The 17,587-nt window shown below is 37.2% G+C and overlaps 1 protein-coding gene and 1 pseudogene across 4 annotated transcripts in view; both read right to left on the reverse strand.

The window, feature by feature from the left end:
• Positions 1 to 17,587, reverse strand: part of NRG4 (neuregulin 4) — a 128,167-nt gene that overhangs the window by 90,305 nt on the left and 20,275 nt on the right. The window lies entirely within an intron of this gene.
• Positions 1,226 to 2,259, reverse strand: LOC132360081 (surfeit locus protein 1-like; annotated as a pseudogene).

Below are 17,587 nucleotides of genomic sequence, written 5' to 3' on the forward strand. Positions count from 1 at the left end.
ATAAAGCTGTAAAAACAAAATAAAGGAATACCAAAACAGATGCCATGAGTAAGATAATGATTTCTCTCGAGACATGTTAAATTTAAAATGCTACTGGGACATGTAGAAGGAAATGCCTGAAAATGCAGATCTTGCATGTACGATAAGAATGAGGTTAGAGATAAGAGATTTGGGACTCAAATTCCACAGGTGGTTGCTGAAGTCATTAGCTCAGAGTGTGCACATGTGTGAGACAGAGGCCATGGACTGATCCCTGGAAAATATCAACATTTAATGGCTGGAGAAGGAGCCCATTAAGAAATTATCAGAGAAATAAGAGAAGAACAAATATGATCAATGGCAAGCTCTTCTTCCATAATTCAAAATGCTTATCCTCTCTATTTCTAGATTTAGCACTCTAGACAACATCTAACTCCCAGCGATGAAAGATGAGGCTTCAGCTCTCTTACACTACCCTCTACCTCTTTAATTTGAATGTTTGATAAGTTACACTATTATCTATTTCTTCTCTTTGTTATATCTGTAATTTTAAATAATATACTTCTGTGCTCATCAATGAACTTGAGTCAATTCACAGACTAACTTCTTAACATGTAAAATAAGTAACTGTACTGCTAACTTTGCTTCCACCTTTTCTCTCCCCACTTCCTCTTTCTGCCTTAGCAGCTATACCTTGACTCCTACATCATGAAGGTTTTTAACATTTACATTCTTGTCTGTGACCTTAGTGAAGTGTTTTCATAACTTTGCCTCTAGATGTAAAACTTGAAAACCAATAAACTACAGTTTTGTCAATATAACTGTAAATAGTATTCACAGCAGATCCATGCAGTGTGAAAGAATAACATTTCCTTCTCTTGTTTCAGTGTCACAATACCTGGGCCATTCATAAGATAATATTCCCAAAAGCAAGATAAAATAAATTCTCTTTTCTTAAACTCTAGGTTGATTAAAATCATACTATATTTGAATTTGCATCTTATTTGTATCTTGTTTTTTTTGCACAGCTTTAGAGTTTAGAGTTTCCTTCTTTTAGGGGGGCAGGCGAGACGACTGAAAAATAATGTGCTTTATCATAACATCTCAAGTATTCAGCTGCTTTTTTTTGTAGTGTAGAGATTTATTTATACCGATAGCACATGATCTAGCATAAAATCAAATCTCTTGAAATGTTTACTCCGTGACTTCCTAATTATTCAGGGACAGGGCTCATCAGCTAATCTCTTCACACACCAGGAGTCCAAGGTAGGAATTTCTTAAACCACAGGTATGACGTGGCTGCACAGTCTGTACCAGGTGAATGATGTACTGCAGGTGCTCATTCCTCAGAGTGACTCTAGTTTGCCCTCCAATAGGTCTTTTAAGAACTGTGCTCTGGAAGTTAGCATCAGTGAAAATGGGGTCTGCAGCCTGGACGTGGTCTCCAGGTCGTGGTAATGCCAGTGGTTCCTGTCTGGATTATTCTCAGAGACAAAGGGCTTCCTGGTTTCTGTCAGCCTCACCATCATGACTAGGTCCACTTCTCTCTCAATCTGTCCTTTACACCATGTGTCAGGATTCACTTTCTTCCTGGGCACAAACCGCCTGTTTAGCAGGATGGTAATTCCCAGGTCAGCACAGTAAAAAGGTAGCACCACCGAACAAAGAAAGCCAGTAGGCCAGCCTCCTGGGCAGGGTTCACCATGGTCCAAAACATCATGACAGCAACTTGGAGTGGTCAAAGTGCCTCCTGACCTTCACTGGCCTGTACTCCAGATTTTTCAGTTCCATTGGGTCTGCTGGCACTGAGATGGGCTTGGCCACCACTCTAGACTCTAGCTCTGTGATCACCTTTAGCTTCCACTTCTGACGTTGGACCTGCCATGTCTCTGGGCCAAAGATAGTAATAGGAACGAGAAGCAGAAACCACTAGAGAAAGGAGTCGTCTTCTGTTTCTGTGGCAGTTGCTTCGGCTTAAGAGCTGCCACACCTACTGGGTCTCTAGGCCAACACTTGGGAGGAACATGCAAACTGTGATGATTAGTTATGCTTTTCTTTAGGATCCTGGACACCTGGGTTTCAGTCTTGGGTTGGCCCGGCATTAGCCCGAGGAGGCACAGGAAGTTACTGCATGTCTACAATCAAGTGTGTAATACAGGAGTGCGGGAGGAGCCAGCCCTGGGGCTTTCATGAGGACAGAGTGCTCACCAGAGTGGGCACGCAACCAGGGCCTGATTCAGAGGCTCAGGGGGCAGTTCCAGAGCGTACTGCAATGCCCATACTCACCCACCCTCCTGGGCAAAGTGGAGGGCAGGGACAGGGCAGCTTTTCATAGGTACATAGGGCATACCAGGATGAGTCCTCACCTGGGCACAGGACAACCCCAAGAATGTTCCTCCTGACGACACTGGCCTGGTGCCCACCCTGCACAGCAACAGCCCTAGCCTTGTGGCCTGCAGCCCCAGCCCTCAGACATTCAGCTTCCTAATCATACTATTTATTACATGTAGTCTTCTTTCATTTTCTTAGACATCCTTTCCAAAGCTCTTTCTACCTCCTGCTCAAATCTAGAGCTATTACCGAATTCAGCATATCAATAATAATCACTATCTTTTTAACTTTTATTTTTTTATTGAAGTATAGTTGATTTACAATGTCTCAGGTATACAGCAAAGTGACTCAGTTACACATATATGTATCTGTTCTTTTTCAGATTTTTTGCCATTATAGGTTATTACAAGATATTGAATATAGTTCCCTGTGCTATATAGTAGGTCCTTGTTATTTATCTATTTTATATATAGTAGTCTGTATTTGTTAATCCCAAATTCCAAATTTATCCCTCCCCCTTTTCCCCTTGGGTAACAATAAGTTTGTCTTCTATACCTGAAAATATTTGCAAACGAATCAAAGGACAAAGGATTAATCTCCAAAACATATAAACAGCTCATGAAGCTCAATATTAAAAAAACAAACAACCCAATCCAAAAATGGGCAGAAGACCTAAATAGACATTTCTCCAAAGAAGACATACAGATGGCCAAGAAGCACATGAAAAGCTGCTCCACATCACTAATTACTAGAGAAATGCAAATCAAAACTACAATGAGGTATCACCTCACACCAGTTAGAATGGGCATCATCAGAAAATCTACAACCAACAAATGCTGGAGAGGGTGTAGATAAAAGGGAACGCTCTTGCACTGTTGGTGGGAATGTAAATTGATACAGCCACTATGGAGAACAGTATGGAGGTTCCTTAAAAAACTAAAAATAGAACTACCATATGACCCAGCAATCCAACTACTGGGCATATACCCAGAAAAAACCATAATTCAAAAAGACACATGCACCCCAGTGTTCACTGCAGCACTATTTACAATAGCCAGGACACGGAAGCAACCTAAATTCCATCAATAGATGAATGTATAAAGAAGATGTGGTACATATATACAATGGAATATTACTCAGCCATAAAAAGGAATGAAATTGGGTCATTTTTAGAGACATTGATGGACCTAGAGACTGTCATACAGAGTGAAGTAAGTCAGAAAGAGAAAAACAAATATCGTATATTAACACATATATGTGGAATCTGAAAAAATTGGTATAGATGATCTTATTTACGAAGCAGAAATAAAGACACAGACGTAGAGAACAAACGTATGGATACCAAGGGGGAAAGCAGGGGTGGGGCGGGGCAGGTGATGGTGGTGTGATGAACTGGGAGATTGGGATTGACATATATACACTACTGATACTATGTATAAAATAGATAACTAATGAGAACCTACTGTATAGCACAGGGAACTCTACTCAGTGCTCTGTGGTGACCTAAATGAGAAGGAAATCCAAAAAAGAGGGGATATATGTATATGTATAGCTGATTCACTTTGCTGTACAGTATAAACTAACAATATTGTAAAGCAACTATACTCCAAAAAAAAAAAAAAAAAGAAGAAGGAAATCTTGCCATTAGCAACAACACGGATGAACCTGGAGGGCATTATGCTAGGTAAACTATACCAGACAGAGAAAGACCAATACTGCATGGTATCACTTATATGTAGAGTCTAAAAATAAGTTTTTTTAAATTATAAACTCAAACTCATAGAAACAGAGAAAAGAACGATGGTTGCCAGGAGTTGGGGGTAGGGGAAATGAGGAAAGGTGGTAAATGGGTATAAACTTTCAGTTGTAAGATAATAAGGTCTGAGGATCTAATGTATAACAAAGCAACTATAGTTGATAATACAGTATTGTATAACTTAAATTTGCTAAGAGAGTAGAACTTAAGGGTTCTCATTTTAAGAAAATGTAAATATGATATGAGGTGATGGATGTGTTAACTCGATTTTGAAAATCCTTTCACAAAGCACACATATATCAAATCATCACATTGTATACTTTAAGTATATTACAATTTTATTTGTCAATAATGCCTTGATAAAGCTGGAAAAGAAAACTCTGCTCTACAAAAGGCACTGTCAAGAAAATGAGAACACAAGCCACAGACTGGGAAAAAACATTTGCAAAAGACATACCTGATAGAGGATTGTTATCCAAAATATACATAGAACTCTTAAAATTCATATAAGAAAATGATCAAACCAATTAAAAAGTGGGCAAAAGGCTTTAACAGACATCTCTCCAGAGGAAATATACAGATGGCAAATAAGCGTAAGAAAAGATTCTCAACATCATATATAATCAGGGAGCTGCAAACTAAAACAACGAGATACAACTACACACCTATTAGAAAGGCAAAAATCCAGAACAGTGACAACACCAAATGCTAGTGAGGAAGTGGAATGTCAGTAACTCTTTTTTTTTTGGCCACACTGCACCGGCATGTGGAAGAACTTCCCAGACCAGGGATCGAACCTGTGCCCCATGCAGGGGAAGCATGGAGTCTTAACCACTGGACCACCAGGGAAGTCCCAGGAACTCTTATTCATTGCTGGTGGGAAGGTAAAAGGGTGCATCCACTTGCATGACAATTTGGCAGTTTCTTACAAAACTAAACATAACTCTTACCATAAGATCCAGTAATTGCATCCCTTGGTATTTACCCAAAGGAGTTGAAAACTTATGTCCACACAAAAACCTGTACATTAATGTTTATAGTAGCTTTATTTATAACTGTCAAAACTCTGAAGCAAGCAAGATGTCTTTCAGTAGAAAAACAGGTAATTAAACTGTGCTACATCCAGACAATGGAATATTATTCAGTGCTAAAAAGAAATGCAATATCAAGCCATGAAAAGACATAGAGGATCCCTAAGTGCATATTACTAAGTGAAAGAAGCCAACCTGAAAAGGCTACACGATGTATGATTCCAACTATATGACATTCTGGAAAAGGCAAAACTATGGAGACAGTATGAAGATCAGTACTTGCCAGCAGTTACAGGGGAGGGAGGGATGAATAGGCAGAGCACAGAGGATCTTTAGGGCAATGAAACTATTCTACAGGATATTATAATGGTAGATACATGTCATTATACATTTGTCAAAACTGACAGAATGTACACCACCAGGAGTGGACCCTAATATAAACCATGGATTCTGGGTGATAATGATGTGTCAATGTGATGTTTATAGCTGGGGAGGCTGTGCATGTATAGAAGCAGGAAACATATAGGAACTCCATGTATTTTCTGCTCAATTTTGCTGTTAACCTAAAATTGCTCTAAAAATTTCACGCAGCAACAAAAACCCAATGCAGCCAAAAAAAAAAAAAAAAAAACACCTCAAGGATGAAACATCTAAAGAGAGAGAATAGCATCCAAATACCCAGACTCTACGTTAAGAAGCACTGGGCTTGTAACTTAAAACAATGTACAATGCAAAAGCAGCATTCTGAATTCAGTAGCATTACCGGGACTTCCCTGGTGGCACAGTGGTTAAGAATCCGCCTGCCAATGCAGGGGACATGGGTTCGAGCCCTGGTCCAGGAAGATCCCACATGCTGTGGAGCAACTAAGCCTGTGCGCCACAACTACTGAGCCCACGTGCCTAGAGCCTGTGCTCTGCAACAAGAGAAGCCACTGCAATGAGAAGCCCCCGCACTGCAACGAAGAGTAGCCCCTGCTCGCCAGAACTAGAGAAAGCCCGCGTGCAGCAACAAAGACCCAATGCAGCCAAAAATAAATAAATACTATTACCAATTAGATATAATTAATTGAAAACATTGCTAAAATTTGGCCTTAAGGCCAAATTAAAGCTTCCTCATAATTCAGTACTTGAACTGGATGAATTTTTGACTACTGAAAGAGTCTACTCTTACTATTCGAACTGAAAATATTATTTTAATATTCAATGGCATAGATATAGTACAAGCAGAGATGTCAGAAAAAACGCAAATAACTGAACCAAATTCATCCTTCCTCTTAAGAGCAGATCAAATAAAGCATCCTTGTTGATTATAGCTTAAAGGTGCTATCTCCAAGGTTCAACTCTGTACATTCTCTCCCTTGGAGATCTAGTCCATTCCCATGGCTTCAATTATTCCTCTATGGAAAAAACTCTTATTTTTTTATTTACAGCCCTAATCAGTCTTATAAGCTCCACTTTTGAACTCTTACACATAAATATCCCACTTCTATTTAAATTCAAAATACATAATTCAAACCAACAAATACTTACTGAGTCCCTACTCTGTAGCAGACAACAAAAGAATCGCAAGAGTTAAATCATTTCCTACTCTTAAGAAGCATATAGTCTAGTTGATGAGAAACATGAAAAGTTCAACAGCAAATGTATAGCCATACAAAGCAGTTTCTACATATTACACATACATGAATTATAAAAATAGTTAATTGTTACCATACGACCCAGCAATCCCACTACTGGGCATATACCCTGAGAAAACCATAATTCAAAAAGAGTCATGTACCAAAATGTTCACTGCAGCTCTATTTACAATAGTCAGGACATGGAAGCAACCTAAGTGTCCATCATCGGATGAATGGATAAAGAAGATGTGGCACATATATACAATGGAATATTACTCAGCCATAAAAAGAAATGAAATTGAGTTATTTGTAGTGAGGTGGATGGAGTTACAGAGTCTGTCATACAGAGTGAAGTAAGTCAGGAAGAAAAAAACAAATACAGTATGCTAACACATATATATGGAATCTAAGGGGGGGAAAAAAAAAAAGGTCATGAAGAACCTAGTGGCAAGACGGGAATAAAGACACAGACCTACTAGAGAATGGACTTGAGGATATGGGGAGGGGGAAGGGTAAGCTGTGACAAAGTGAGAGAGTGGCATGGACATATATACACTACCAAACGTAAAATAGATAGCTAGTGGGAAGCAACTGGATAGCACAGGGAGATCAGCTCGGTGCTTTGTGACCACCTAGAGGGGTGGGATAGGGAGGGTGGGAGGGAGGGAGATGCAAGAGGGAAGAGATATGGGAACATATGTATATGTATAACTGATTCACTTTGTTATAAAGCAGAAACTAACACACCATTGTAAAGCAATTATACTCCAATAAAGATGTTAAGAAAAATAGTTGTTATAGTATTTTGCTATAACATTATTGAGAGGTTCCCAATCCTCCATCAGTTCACACTAATAAAAAGAAAATCTCCAAAAATCTTTGCAACTTTGGAGAAAGCAGATTTCTTAGAACATAAAAAGTATGAACCATAAAAGAAAAAAAATGGGTAAATTAGACTTGAGCAAATAAAAACTTTTGCTCTTTGTTGTTGTTGCTGGGTTTTGGCCACACCGTGTGGCATGCAGGATCTTAGTTCTTTGACCAGGGATCGAACCCATGCCCCCTGCCTTGGGAGCATGGAGTTTTAACCAGGGAAGTCCCAAAACTTTTGCTCTTTGAAAGACACCATTAAGACAATGAAAAGGCAAGCCACAAAGTGGGAGAAGATATTTCCTATAAATGTATCTGACAAAGGATTTGCATTTTATATTTATGTATTTAATGTTTTTATATATGTTTATATATATATATATAAATGAACTCTTCCAACTCAATAATAAGACAGCTCAGTTAAAAGATGGGCAAAAAAAATGTGAAGTCATTTTACCAAAGACATATGAATAAATAATAAGCACATGCTCAACATCATTAATCACCAGACAAAGGCAACATAAAAGCACAATGAAAATCTACATCCCTATTAGAATGCCTAAAATTAAAAAGGCTGTCCATATCAGATGTCAGCAAGGATGTGGAACATCAGTAACTCTCATCATCACTAGTGGGAGTGTAAAGTGGTATAAAGACTTTGGGAAACAATTTCTTAGAAATTTGAGCAGACATCTATTGTGGTGGAAAGCCTTTAAGGTGCATCCAATGAACACCATTTCCTGATACTCACACTCTTGTATAACCTTCTCCCCTTCAGGGTGGGCTGGACTTACTGACTTACTTCTACAGAACAGATACGGCAGAAGTAATGACATGCTGCTTTCAAGACTAGATTATAAAGATTGTGGCTTTTGTCTTAGATGTCTCTTTTTCCCTCTTTTAGATTTCTTTACTCTGGGGGAATCCAGCTGCCATGTCACGAGGCAGACCTGATAAAGAGGCTCACATGACAAGGAACTGAGGCCTGACAATAGCCACATGTGTGAGCTTGGAAGTGGATTTCCCCCCAGTCATCCTTGAGATGAGCACAAGTCCTGACTGACACCTTGACTGACCCTGAGCCAGAACTATCTGGCTAAGTCATTCCTGGATTCCTGACCTAAAGAAATTGTGAGATGATAAATTTTTGTTGTTTTTAGCCTCTGAGTATTTGTTTGCAGCAAAAGATAACTAATAAACCAAGCATATGACCCAGAAATTCCACTCTCACATATTTACCCAAGAGGAGTAAAAAGCACATCTGCACAGTGATGTGTACATGAGTATTCACAGTAGCATTATTCGTAACAGCCCCAAACTGGAAAAACCCAAATGTCCGTCAACAGGTGAAGGGATAAACCAGCAAGCATCAGAATTATCTGGAAGGTCTGTTAAAGAATAGACTGCTAGGCCCTACCCTCAGAGTTTCTAATTCAGTAGATCTGGTGTGGGGTCTGAAAATTTGCATTTATAACAAGTTCCCAGAGGATGGTATGGTGCTAGTTTGGTACTTTGAGAACCATCATATTAGTCTACAATTTGAATGTCTATGGTATTCTGTGCTGTATAATATCTTTTAGGACTGCAACTAGAACATATCCACAGGGTACTACCAGGTTGATGAACGGAATAAAACTCTAAGGAATTCACTGGAAGAAAAATGGAGAATGAATCACCTAGAGAAAAGATAAAAAGGATAAACTCAATAACTTTCTTAATTTACTACCCTGGATTTCTCTTTAGTCTCTATATGAATATGCTTTATTTCCTTAACTAGACTATAGGTTTTCTGAAAGAGGAATAGTGTCTTACTTATCTTTATCCCTCTAGGCTAAATCTGGCCTACTGCCTTATTAACAGTAGATATTTAACAAATATTTTGTTATGAATTTATTGCTGATAGTTGACTGCTAGACTGACTTGTAATTTCTTATGTTTTACTAAAAAATGACAAGCTTTTTAATAATTATCAAGGGAATTTCTTAAAAGAGCTTATCAATCTTCCCATATTTCATTTTAATTTATATAAATAAGGCAGAAAAATTATCAACACCTCAAACTTCATCTTCTTAAACATAAGCTGAATAGAAGTGTGTGTTTCATAAACTGTAAAAAATAATTCTGGATGGAATGAACTGCACAAAAGAATGTACTGGCCAGTGACACACCTTTAAATCTCATTCTTACAGGTTCTACAGGTTCTTCTGGTTCACCTCCCAAACACAAGAAAAGAATGTTAGCTGCCACTAGTCTTATCTCAAAAAGATAAAAACCCATCAACCAGAATACTTTCTGAAATTTTTCAATGCCTATGATGGTTATGCCTTTGCAATATCCAAAATAGATTACAGTCCTGATAACAAGAAATTAAACAGAGAAACTTCTGCTTTAAAGATAGTGGTCTATTGATTTCCAAAATATACAAAAAGCTCAATCAACTCAATATCAAAAAAAACCCAATCAAAAAATGTGCAGAAGACCTAAACAGACATTTCTCCAAAGAAGACATACAGATGGCCAATAGGCACATGAAAAGATGCTCAACATCGCCAATTATTAGAGAAATGCAAATCAAAACTACAATGAGACATCACCTAACACCAGTCAGAATGGCCATCATTAAAAAGTCTACAAATAATAAGTGCTGGAGAGGGTGTGGAGAACAGGGGACCCTCCCACACTGCTGGTAAGAATGTAAATTGGTGCAGACACTATGGAAAACAGAATGGAGGTTCCTCAAAAACTAAAAACAGAGTTACCATATGTTCCAGCAATCCCACTGCTGGGCATATAACCAGAGAAAACCATAATCTGAAAAGATACATGCACCCCAATGTTCATAGCAGCACTATTTATGAAATAAATAAATGTCCTATTTATGGAATAAGTAAATGTCCTAAATGTCCGATGACAGTTGAATGAATAAAGAAGATGTGGTACATAAACACAATGGAATACCATTGAGCCATAAAAAAGAATGAAACAATGCCATTTGCAGCAACATGGATGGACCTAGAGATTATCACACTAAGTGAAGTAAGTCAAAGAAAGACAAATATCATGTGATATCACTTATATGTGGAATCTAAAAAGATGATACAAATGAACTTATTTACAAAACAGAAACAGACTCACAGACATAGAAAACAAACTTATGGTTACCAAGGGGAAAGGTGTGTGGGGGGGGTGAATTAAGAGTTTGGGATTAGCAGACATAAACTACTATATATAAAATACATAAACAATATTCAATATCTTGTAATAAACCATAATGGAAAAGAATTCAAAAATAAAGACAGTGGCCTAAAGTTGGCATTTCTCTTTTCTTCCTGGAAATAAGCACACTCCCTTATTACTACAACAGCAAATTTTGAAATCAGGTAGTGTTAAGTCCTCTAGCTTTGTTCTTCTTTTTCTAAATTGTTTTGGTTATTCTAGGTCCTTTGCCTTTCTATATAAATTCTAGAATTAGCTTGCCAATTGCTATTTTTAAAATGCTGTTGGGATACTGATAGGGAATGTGCCGAATCTACAGATCAAGAACTGTACACTGAAAATAAACCCTTATATTATTTTGACAAAAGAACCAAGGTAATTCAGTGAGGAAAAAATAGTCTTTTCAACAAATGGTACTGGGATATTTGAATATCCATGTGCAGAAAACAGACTTATACCTTTACCTTAAAGCATACAGAAAAATTAACTCAAAATACATCACAGACCTAAATGTAAGAGCTAAAACTATAAAACTTCTAGAAGAAAATCTTTGTGACTTTGGGTTAGGCAAAGATTTCTTAGATATGACAGCAAGAGCACAATTCATAAAAGAAAAAATTGACAAATTAGACTTTATCAATATTTAAAACATTTTCAATTTAAAAAATTAAGAAAATGAAAAGGCAAGCCACAGAATGGGAGAACATATTTACAAATCATATATCTGATTAGAGACTTGTATCCAGATGATATAAATAACTCTTACAAATGAAATAAAAGGAAGACAACCCAATCAAAAAATGGGCAACCACTTTTTCAACTTAGGGAAATTGAAATTAAAACCTCAATGAGAGGACTTCCCTGGTGGCACAATGGTTAAGAATCTGCCTGCCAACGCAGGGAACACAGTTTCAATCCCTGGTCTGGGAAGATCCCACATGCCGCAGAGCAACTAAGCCCATGTGCCGCAACTATTAAGCCTGGGCTCTAGAGCCCACAAGCCACAACTACTGAGCCCGCATGCCTAGAGCGTGAGTTCTGCAACAAGAGAAGCCCATGAAATGAGAAGCCTGTGCACCACAACGAAGAGTAGCCCCTGCTTGCCACAACTAGAGAAAGCCCACATGCAGCAACAAAGACCCAATGCAGCCAAAAATAAGTAAATAAAAAATAAAATAAATTAAAAAAAATAACCTCAATGAGATACTACTACATACCTACTAGAATGGCTTGGCTATAATAAAAAATACTGACAATACAGTTTTGGCAAGGATGTAGAGAAACTGGAAGCCTCATACAAAACTGGTAGAAATGTAAAATGGTATAGCCACTTTGGAAAAGTGTGGCAGTTTCTTAAAAATTTAAACATGTGTTTATCATACCACCCAGCAATCCTCCTCCTAAGAATCTACCTAAAAGAAATGAAAACATATGTCCACCAGAAGATTTGTACACAAATGTTCATAACAGGTTTATTTTTTAAAATGTAAACACTTTTTGGATAAACCAAACATGAAAAAAGTTCCACTAAAAAACTGCATTAAAGTATGAATGGAAAGTACTGAAGAATGAATGCAAGAAAGGAAAATGATTCTAGCTAATAATATAGATATAAGAAGGAATTACGGGCAAAAAAAGCTGTGAATATGGTGGTAAATCTAAATAAACACTATATAAAAAGTGGAAATGTCCTTTGAGTTTAATTAATATGCATGTAGCATTAAATACCTGAAAACAAAAGCATGAAAGTTAGGAAGGAGTAAGTTAAATGTGTTCTAATGTCCTTTTATTTTCTGGGATGACAGCAAAAGTATTGAATAACGTTAGACTTTGCTAAGTTAAGAATGTATGTTATACTTACTAAGGTAACTACCAGTAGAATAGAAACTGTTTAAGTTCAAACTAGCAGAGGGGAAAACTGAAAAAAAAAAAAAAAAATCCCAGAGAAGGCAAAGGAGAGAAAATAAATATGAAACAGATGAGATAGAGTAAACAGGAAGAAGACTTCTCCCCTCTCCTCTTAGGAACTTGGCCAATGAAAAAGTCACGGACTCTTTGTTTACTATAGCCTTTCCAACTTGTTTCTCTCCTCTATAAAAGTGTTCTCCTTCCTTTGCTGTGTGGGGACTTGCACGTAGCTCACCATGGTTGCAGACCCCAAATTGAAATTCTCTGCTGATCCCAAATAAACCCACTTTTCTTGTTGCTGGAAAAGTAACTGGCAGATTATTTCATTTAGGTAAAAAGTTAGAACAACGATATACGTTTGAACTACATAGTAAACAAACTTGATCAAATGAAGATACATAAAACAATGCTCCTAACAACTGCTAAATATACTTCTTTAAAGCATACACAGGACATTTATGAAAAACATATCATTATTGAAAAGCAAGTCTCAGAAATGTTTAAATGATTAAAATCATACAGAGTTAAGTTCTCTGACCATAGTGAGAATAAACTAGAAATTTTAAATGGGTCAATGAAGAAATTTAAAACATATTTTAACTCAACTTTGCAAATATTATACATTAAAACATATGGATGAAACTAAAGCCACATTTAGAGGAAAATTTACAACCTTAAATGCATATGTTAAGGGGAAAAATTGCTTACAAATGATAAGCTAAACATCCAATTAAAAATAAGAGGAAAAAAAATCAAAGAAAGTTTAAAGAAGGAAATAAAAAGCAAAAACAATAAAATAGAAAGCAAACATACAATTGAGAGAATTAACAAGGCCAAAAGTTGATTCTTTGAAAAGACTAGAAAAATTGACTAACATTTTTTGAGATTTATCAAGAAAAAATTTAAAAATTACAGGCCAATATCCCTGATGAAATAGATGTAAAAATCCTTGACAAAACACTAGCAAAACAATTCAACAGCACATTAAAAGTCACCATACACCATGATCAAGTGGGATTTATTCCTGGGATGCAAGTGGTTCAACATATGCAAATCAATCAATGTGATTCACTATATTAACAAAAGTGATAGGGATAGAGTAGGATAATTAAATAGTCAGTTTAGAAATCCCACTAGGGGATTAAAGACAGAAAGGGAATTTTAAGGGAGTTTCAGAGACTGTTGTAAGCTAATGACCACTCAAGAAAAGAATCCAGTAACCTAGCAACAATCTACACTACCTTGAAGGAAGACCAGGTGCATCCAAGTGCCAACACACTCAAGCCACAAACCCTGACAGTTAAAATACAAGACAATAGATACAGGGTCTCAATCTTGTGAAGTCAGAGAGTTAAGAGTCCTTGAAGAGTAGCATTTCTGCATGTAGCCAAGACAGAAATATAGGTGACAGGGGAAAGAAATTAGGTGAAAGGGGACATTATACTGAAACCTAACATGAATTACCATATTTTAGTATATGTCACCACCCTTTTGCTAATATACATATGATTTAAATAGCACCATGACAGTCCTGGTTAAACCATGTAGGGCCAAAGGAGGAACTAATGATGTAAGTCTTGATGTCTGCCCAAGAATGAGGAAGTAGGTGGTCTTCTCCCCTCCCCACTTTTTCATTGATTATAAAAATGTATGCCTCTTTGTTCTTGGGGCTTTGCTCCCTTGCCAGCCTCCTTGTATCTCTCACCAGTGTCCTATGCTAGTAAACTCACTCTTTGCCTCACGCTAATTGTTTCTGTAATGAGGCAAAAGAACCTGAGCTTCAGTAAGTATTGACACCAAGTGAGCAGTTCTAATCAAAAGACAGTGGGTCCAAGTCCCCTCCTAAGCCAGGGATTGTGTGTTCAAGCCCCACTCTGAGGTGCGGGTGGGTTCGAGTCCCACCCAAGAAGGAGTGCAGTTTCAAAAGGATGGATTAAAATCCTACCATCATTTCAATAGTTACAGAAAAAGCATTTGACAAAATTCAAGATCCTTTCATGATTAAAAACTCTCAACAAATTAGGTATAGATGGAATGTACCTCAACATAATAAAGGCCTTATATGACAAGGTCACAGCTAACACCATACCTTTTCAGTGAAAAGCTGAAAGCTTTTTCTCTAAGATCAGGAACAAGACAACATAGTAGTGAAAACCCTAGTCTGAGCAATTAGGCAAGAAAAAGATATAAAAGGCATCCAAATCAGGAAGGAAGAAACAAAATTCTCTGTTTGCAGATATATGATATCACATATAGAACACCCTGAAGACGCCACCAAAAAAACTATAGAACTAATCAATGAATTCAGTAAAGCTGCAAGATACAAAATCAATATACAAAAAACAGTTGCATTTCTATACACTAACAACGAACTATCTAAAGAGGAATTAAGAAAACAATCCCATTTACAAAAAATAAAATACTTAGGAACAAATTTAACCAAGGAGGTGAATGAGCTGTACGGTGAAAGTCATAAAACACTGATGAAAGAAACTGAAGATGACACAAATAATTGGAAAGACGTTCCATCTTCATGGATTGGAAGAATATCTCCATATTACCCAAAAAAGATATACGATTCAAAACAATCTCTATCAAAATTCCATGGCATTTTCCACAAAAAATAGAAAAAAAAAATCCTAACGTTCCTATGGAACCACAAAAAAACCCTGAATAGCCAAAGCAATCTTGAGAAAGAACAAAGCTGGAAGCATCACACTGTCTGATTTCAAAATATATTATAAAGCTATGGTAATCAAGGCAGCGTAGTACTGGCATTGGACAGACATAGAGACCAATGGAATAGGACACAAAGCCCAGAAATAAATTCTCACATTTACAGTAAGTTGATCTTTGACAGGGGTGAACAACAGAGATGAGATGGTCTTTTCAATAAATGGTGCTGGGAAGGCTGAATGTCTGTGTGCAGAAGAGTGGGATTGGAACGTTGTCTCACACCACATACAAATGTCAACTCAGGATGGATTACAGACCTAAACATAGGACCTAAAACTGTAGAACTACTAGAGGAAAGCATAGGAAGAAAGCCTCTTGACATTGGTCTGGGATGTTCTGAATATGACTCCCAGGAGCACAGGCAACAAAAGCAAAAATAAACAGATGAGACTGCATCAAACTAAAATCTTCTGCATGGCAAAGGAGACACTCAGCAGAGTAAAGAGGCAGCCTATGACACAGGAGAGGATGTCTGCAAATCATAATTTGGTAAGGAGTTCAGCATATATTCAGAATATATGAGAGACTCAAACAACTCCATAGCAAGAAGATAGATGACCTGATTTTATTTTGTTTTTTCGGTTTTTTCCAAACACCTTATAGTTCTTTATTTAAAGATTGAATTATTTATCTTGAGTAAATTGAAATGTCTTAAACCTGTTAACACGGCCAATGAATTAAGGTTCTGAGTGATAACTTATTTTGTAAATAAAGGACCTGATTTTAAAAATGGGCAAAGGACCTGAATAGACATTTCTCAAAGGAAGACATACAAACGGCCAATGAATATACGGGATGATGCTCAACATCAATGATCAGTAGGGAGGTGCAGACTGAAACCACAGTAAGATATCACCTCACACATGTTGGAATTACTATTATCAAAAAGACAAAAAATAACAAGTGTTGGTGAGGATGTGGAGAGAAGGAGCCTTTGTGTACTGTTGATAAGAATGTAGACTGGTACAGCCATTATGGAAAACAGTATGGTGGTTCCTCAGAAGACTGGAATTGGAACTGCTCTGTGATCCAGTGGTCCCCCATCTAGATGTGCATCCAAAGGAAATGATATCAAATCTTGAGGAGATATCTGCATTCCCACGTTTACTGCAGCGTTATTCATGATACCCAAGATATGGAGTCAATCTAGGTGTCCATCAACAAATGAATGGTTGGAGCTGGTATGGTGTATAACAATGGAATGTTATTAAGCTTTAGGGAAGAAGGAGATCCTGTCATTTGTGATAACGTGGATGAACTTTGAGGACATAGCACTGGGTAGACTGAGCCAGACACACAAAGACATGTACTGCATCATCTTACTTATATGTGGAATCTGCAAAAGTCAAACTCATGGAGGCAGGAAGTGAAACAATGGTTGCCAGGAGCTGGGGGGTGCAGGAAATAGGGTGATGTTGTTTAAAAAAAACCAATGGCTAATTTATCATCACAAAATAAGTCAGAAGAGAAGAATAAGGACATCTTTGAAGTGCTGAAGAAAAAACAAAAATTCTTCTATCCTAGAATTCTGTACCTAAGAAAAATATTCTTCAAGGAATGACACAAAATAGAGACACTTTAAAATGAAAGCTGAGAGTATTTGTGGCTAATAGACCTACTCTACAAAAAAACAACAAAGAAATTTCTTCAGGCTAAAGGTAAATGATCCCAGACTGAAGCCTGATTCCACAAGAAGAAATGAAGAACACTATGGTAAAGAAACTAAGAACATGGTGGTAAATTCAATATCTATTTATGATAAAAACTCTCAACAAAGTGGATGTAGATGAAACGTTTCTCAGCATAATAAAGGCTATATATGACAAGCCTTATCAAAACTCCAATGGCATTTTTCACAGAAATAGAACCAATCACCCTAAAATCTGTACGGAACTACAAAAGACTCTGAATAGCCAAAGCAACGCTGAGAAAGAAGAACAAAGCTGGAGGCATCACATCCCCAATTTCAAATTATATTACAATGCTATAGTAATCAAAACTGTATTATATTGGCATAAAAACAGACACATACATCAATGGAACAGAATAGAGAGCGCAGAAATAAACCCATGCCTATATGGTAAATTAATCTATGACAAAGAAGGCAAGAATATACAATGGGGAAGGACAGTCTCTTCCCT

The sequence above is a fragment of the Balaenoptera ricei genome, chromosome 2 (assembly GCF_028023285.1).
Source record: "Balaenoptera ricei isolate mBalRic1 chromosome 2, mBalRic1.hap2, whole genome shotgun sequence".
Taxonomy (NCBI): domain Eukaryota; kingdom Metazoa; phylum Chordata; class Mammalia; order Artiodactyla; family Balaenopteridae; genus Balaenoptera; species Balaenoptera ricei.